This window comes from Mus caroli, chromosome 7 (assembly GCF_900094665.2).
Source record: "Mus caroli chromosome 7, CAROLI_EIJ_v1.1, whole genome shotgun sequence".
Lineage (NCBI taxonomy): Eukaryota > Metazoa > Chordata > Mammalia > Rodentia > Muridae > Mus > Mus caroli.
This window is the reverse complement of record NC_034576.1, coordinates 74,618,795-74,625,371: the sequence shown is the minus strand read 5'-3', so window position 1 is coordinate 74,625,371 and position 6,577 is coordinate 74,618,795.

The window sequence follows — 6,577 nt, the reverse complement described above, 5'->3', positions numbered from 1 at the left end:
ATCACTGGAAAGAGAGGCCCATTGGACTTGCCAACTTTATATGCCCCAGTACAGGGGAATGCCAGGGCCAAGGGGTGGGGGTGGGTGGGCGGGGAACTGGGGGGGGAGTGTATTGGGGACTTTTTGGATAGCATTGGAAATGTAATTGAGGAAAATACCTAATAAAAAAAGATTTAAAAAGAAAAAAATTCAGTAATTCTCTTGAAAATATTGTGTCATATAGCTATTTCCTAGAAATCAAACTTGTCCTTCCAGCTGAGGCTTTTGAGTTAAGGAAACTTATAAGAGAGTTAAGGAAACTTACAAGAGTTAGAAAGTTCATGAAAGATATAAAATTCAAAATGTCCTGACCCAAGACATATAATCAAGAAGAGGTTTCTGGAGAGAAGAGCGTCTCTCTGATGAAGCTACTGGCAAGCTAGAAGGGTGCTTGAAAACTGAAACTTCCCCAATTCATGAGTCCTGTGCTACAGTATATTTCTCAGTGGTGAAAACGGCCGTTGAGTCACTAGTATACGAATGCTTTTTTGTTTTGACTCACAATTAGTTGTTTGGTTTTCCAGCTAGACATTGGTGGAAATGCCTTTCTCTGTTGTGGTTGATTTTTCTGGAGTGAATCGATTTGTTTATATCACTGTATGAAATTTTACTTAACAATATAACCAATAGCCACACACCAATTCATTTTTGTGCCCCCTCTCCTCATTGAATTGGAATTTAAAATGAGGGAGTCTAGATGATTTTCACATTGACTTCATATGATTCTGAGGTGCACACAGTGCCAGGTAGAATTTCCATTGTCCAACTTTAGAAATTTAAAAAGGACTTAGAATTGGTTATAAGAATGAGCCTTTTTTTTTAATGTAGGAAGCAAACAACCTGGATGATTTTAGCATACTCTTTCTTTTATTTTTTAAATGTATTAGATTCTGTCTGACATATTTTGTACCATTTTTTCTTTCAAGGCTGATTATGGATGAGGAGAAATAATTGCTGTTTATAGTTAGTCCTTAAATGGATATTATAACATGATTTGATGCATAGAAGTAAAATTTTCTTTTTTGAGAAGTCAAAAAAAGAACTTAAAATTAGAAGATTGTCAAAATGAATATTATGGATGATATTTTAAAGTCCTTGGACAATTAGATATAATGAGATATGGATATGCTTTGGCATATCTTAAACTTCACAGTGTTAGTTTTGCCTTATTGGCAATATATTAACACAGTATTTCAAAATATCTTCTAGAGACATTGCTATACCCATAAATACAAACTAAATAGATCAGCCAATTGCCACAGTTATGTTAGCCTTCCCAGCCAAATACAGCAAACAGAATTGCAGTGTAAGCCAGAGGGAAATTCTTATGATAGTTTGATGATGACATTATAGTGACTACATTTCTCCTAAAAATTTATCAAGTTTGTTATGCTGTTAAGGTGATATGGTTACTGGAGACAACATGACTCAGTTCTCATGTGTATCTTTGATCAAAAAAGGAGTTATAGTTTAGAGAAGGCCAGTCAAGCATTCTTAAGCCAGTATTGTTAAGTAGGGGAAGTGAAGAGCAATGGTAAATGAGGAAGGCTCCTTTCTTAAATATTAAACCTTGATAGTTAACAGGAAATTAAGCACATAAAAACGGAAAGTGTGAGGTAGAGAGAACTTTTTTTTTCTTATTTGTGTTTTAGAACAGTTGTCAGAGTGATATGTAACCCATAATGAACACATAGTGTCCTGAGTAATAGCCTGTCTTTGTGCATCTTTCTATGGAAGGATGAAGCCATAGTGACCACAGCCATCAAGACCACAGCCTTCCGTTGGCTGTCTATGGGGGATGGGTAGCCAGTCTAAGGAGCAATATTGTAGCTGACTAGATAGGTACTTGTTAGTACTTCATAGCTTTGGGATTTTAGGTATGTATTGTTTTAGGTATGTATTGTTTGGAGGTATCGATTATGAATGGTTGACAGAATGGCCTTTGTTTACTATGATTTATCTTCCTTATAATGCTTGAATTATAAGGAAGATAAATGCTACCCCTTCCAGTTTATGAAGAATTCAACCATTAAACCTCATCACTGAATTTGTTGCCTATAGAAGGGCATGGTGTATGTTCTAAGGCCACCAATAGAATGATGCCATAGTTCATAGCCTTTTTGTCCACCTTTATGTATAGCAAATAAAAAATATATAAAACAGATATGTTTATTGAAATTAAAGGGGGGAGAAAAGCACGATATGCAACCCCATTAGCCGTACACATTCAAAATATTTCTCCAGCAAACTCTTCTATAATCAAGGGAGCAGAAAAGGGCAGTGAAGCATGCCCTGACATGGAGTTGATAGAGCCTCATCCACGTTCCAGATGCTTCACACCAGTCTTTGAGCTGGATTCTCTTCTCTCTTCACACACCATCGGTAGTCTCTGAAGCCTACTTAGCCTTCCTAGTAATTACCACTTACATCAACAGTGAATCCATATATTATCACATTGGACAGTTTAGTGGATCAACACAACAGAAAGACTTCCAAATACATGGATTATATCGATCCATAACCTAGCAGTGATTTCAAAAATATTTGTTTTGGTCCATTCAGAAATGAACTTCCACTAAACACCCTCACTTATCATCCCTGTCAATATGCCTTTATCCAGTCAAATGAAAATTGGTTTAGGAGATACTGACACATTTATTTTTATACTTATATGATGCACATCAATCAATGCTAAGCCTTCTACTTTGAGGCTTGAAATGCTGACATACTCTCTACTCTGAGAAATATTCTGAGGGCTGGGCATATGTGAAAGAAGCAGAGAAATGTGGTCCTAGATTCATAAAGATGATATTTTGATGCGGAAAGACAGACATGATAGAGAACCTTCATTAACAATAAACTATAGAGCTCACAAGGAGAAGCATTATGATTTGAGACACTGTACAAATGCAGCCTGAGATTCCAGCAACTCGACATTTTGCTGCTAGTGGACAGGTGCTGCTAACAGCTCTTATCTTATGCCTCTGGAGTTATAGAATTTGTATGCTCTCAGTATTCCTGGGTCTTTCATTTTCTTCTTGGAAAAAGGCAGATTATTATTTACCTTAAGGATATAAAGTAAGAGAAATCATTGAAACACCTAGGAGAAATGTACTGCCATTTAGTTTATTTACCAGGATATTCCTGATAAGTGCCTGGAACTTATTGAGCCTGGGTATTGAGATGGGGCTCTTTCAGCACAGAAAGGCCTGCTGTCTGGTGGATTTTGGCATAGTATAATCCTTAGCTTTAATTAATATGCTTTGTAAGTCCTGTTTTCTGACACGAGCACAGAGCAAACACTAAAATGATGAATCACTATCTCTCTCAGCTCTCAAGGGAAACCCTTGTCTTAAAGCCCAGTCTTTGCTCTCTCCCTATAGAAATCCCATGGCTTTTTACCCAAAGGAAGCCTTGACAATCCTAGTCCTCGTTCCAGCAGATGCCACAGTAGCAGTTGCACAAATTGAATCCTCAACCCAGTTAAGAATCACCCCAAGGATGAATCTATTCCATCAATGTAATGGCACTCTACATTAACCCAGACTGACAGTGTCATCGTTTATCTATTTGCAAGTCATTCAGCACTAGGTTAACAGTTGTCAACTTGACAATAAATTGGCAAACAATCTCACTTTTTATGCTGCCTTTGTCCAGTACCCTAACATTGGGTGGGGGTTTTCAACAACTGTGGCTTCATCTTCAAGAAGATGGCTCAGTGGGGAAAGTATTTACTTGCGAGCAAGAGGGCCTGAGTTTGGATCCTTAGCATCCACATTAAAAAGTGAAGAACATGGAAGCACGCAGTTGTAACCCAACTTTAAGGAGCAGAGAAAAGTGGGCCCCTGGGGCTTGCTGTCCAGCAATCTAGCTGAACTGGTGGGCTTCCAGTTCAGTGAGAGTCCTTGTTTGTAAAATAAGATGAGAAGTAGCAGGAAAAAAAAACCCCAACCACCTGGTACTCATCTCTGACCTCCACTTGCATGCACATACATCTGCAGAGTTTACCTATATACAGGCACAAATACACACAAACAAACATATATACATGCATTCATCAAACACACACATACAGATACAGACAACCATGTGTCTTTGGGTTGAATATACTTACAGAGTTCCCTTACTTGCTTTAAAAATGACATAGAATTTCAGGAACATAGAATTAGTATGAATAACTTTAAATCATGAGGTTTCAGTGAAAAAATCTTGAGGCTTATACATTTTTACACCAATTTTCCTATGGAAAATTTCAGAACCTGGAAGATGAGGTGACTTGCTCAAGGTCACACAGATAATCTTAGAGGCCCATTTGAGATGAACAAATGACAACTTCCCTTTATTCCCTACAGCCCACCAACTTTAATTTTTTTCTCTTTTTCGGTCCCTAGAACTATATAAAGTTCTTGTTTGGCATGAGTTCTACTCCTGAGTTACACCCCTCATCCTTGCACTGGATTCAAAGTATGTTGATAATAATTACACCGATTTTATAAAGCAAAACCCACAAAATATGGTACCATATAAAACCATAAAATTAACATTGGACAAATGTTCATCATCGCCCCCCCCCCCAGTTCGATAAATAATGAAATATGATAAACATCAAATAAGTGTTAAGAATTTAGGAATTTTAAGGACAAAAGCAGAAAATGATATGACTCTTAAATTCTCAGGAATAATGTAAATTTAGAATTCAAACAAAAACGCATGGCTTTATAACCACCAATGGTAAGATAGTAAACTAAGTAGGGAGTGTTGTTCAAGTTCTTTCTGATTGTGGGTGCTGATTTCAAGTGTATTCTCTGAGTGTAAAAAAAAAACATCAAATTCCCTCATGAGTTGTACTTTTCTCTATGTTTGAACTCAGTGGCAATGTTTAGTCTTTTTCCCTGTTTATGAGATAAGCTGTACCTGAGTTCCAAAAGTAAAGCTGTTAATGTTAATTTTTACTTCTCCAGCTTTAAGACTATGGGAAAATTAGTCTTGGGGAAGCTCTGGAAAATGAGATTAATGGCTTTGATTTAAGCAATTCTGTAGGTTCTATCACAAACCACTTGATTCTCTGGGTAGTATTTATCTGTGAAAGGAAGATATGTTTAAATGTCTTTGACCATTAAATTTCATGAAATCTTTGGAAAAATTATTCAAATCTTGGGCCTGGGAAGATGGCTTATTCAGAAAATGCATGTTGGGCATAACTGAAGAACTGAGTTCAACCCCCTGAATCCAAATCAAAGGTTTACACTTGGCTCTATAATCACAGTTCTGAACAGACAGACAAAGATTCTTGGTGGTCAACCAGCCTGGACAAATAAGTGAACTTTAGTTTCAATGAGAGACTTGGTCTCAAAAATCAAGATAAAAATCCACTGTGGAAGACAATATCAAATTCTGACCTCCACCCAAACATGAACTCATAAAAAACATTCAAAGGTTAATCATAAGTTGCATTTATCTAGCATGTTGGTTAAAGCCTGTATAAAGGGTGAGGAAATGACTTTGGTGCAAATCCCATCTACTGAGTATGAGTAGATTTGCTATCCGTAGCTAATAGACCACTGTGTGAGTTCAGAGCTTGAGTTAATTGATGAGGGATTTTAATTGTTGGAAAACTTATACCTGAATCATCCCTGTATGTAGACTGAGACCACCGAGTTGAGATAAGTCCACCTTAAGAAACAGAGACCCTTGGTCTTGTGCAGATCATATGCCCCAGTACAGGGGAATGCCAGGGCCAGGAAGCAGGAGTGGGTGGGTTGGGGATCAGGGCAGAGGGAGAGTATAGGGGGCTTTGGGGATAGCATTTGAAATGTAAATGAAGAAAATATCTAATAATAATAAAAAAGAAACAGTGAAAAACCTCACTAAGAAACAGAGAAGACTCAAATGCATTGTGTTCTCCTTGAAATTTTGGCCCTTAAAGGCAGGCCTTGGTTAAATTGTTTAGTTATTTTGTGACAGTAAGTTTTGGAATATCTGTTATGTTACAAATATATGGCGAAGGAGCTTAAAGAAATCTAAAAGTTTAATTGATGTTATTTAATGCCATTCTGTCAAAGACACAGAACTCTCTATGTATGTGCAGAAGAATCTAAAACCACATGGAATAGATTATATAGAAGGTACAGATCTCTGGTAATGGAGGGGCATGTGTCCGAAAGTCACAATGGACATCCGGTTCTAAGTCTTATTTGGTAACTTTTTCAGAAAAACATTTTGAAACTTTCCGTAGTTAGTTCAAATATCTTGTAAGAAAGTATGTTCATGAAAGCATTTTCTAAACCACAAGTCACTATAGAAATAGCATTTATATCTTGGGTATCCTAAGTTTCTGGGCTAATATCCACTTATCAGTGAGTAAATATTGTGTGAATTCCTTTGTGACTGGGTTACCTCACTCAGGATGATGCCCTTCAGGTCCATCCATTTGCCTAGAAATTTCATAAATTCATTCTTTTTAATAGCTGAGTAGTACTCCATTGTGTAAATGTACCACATTTTCTGTATCCATTCCTCTGTTGAGGGGCATCTGAGT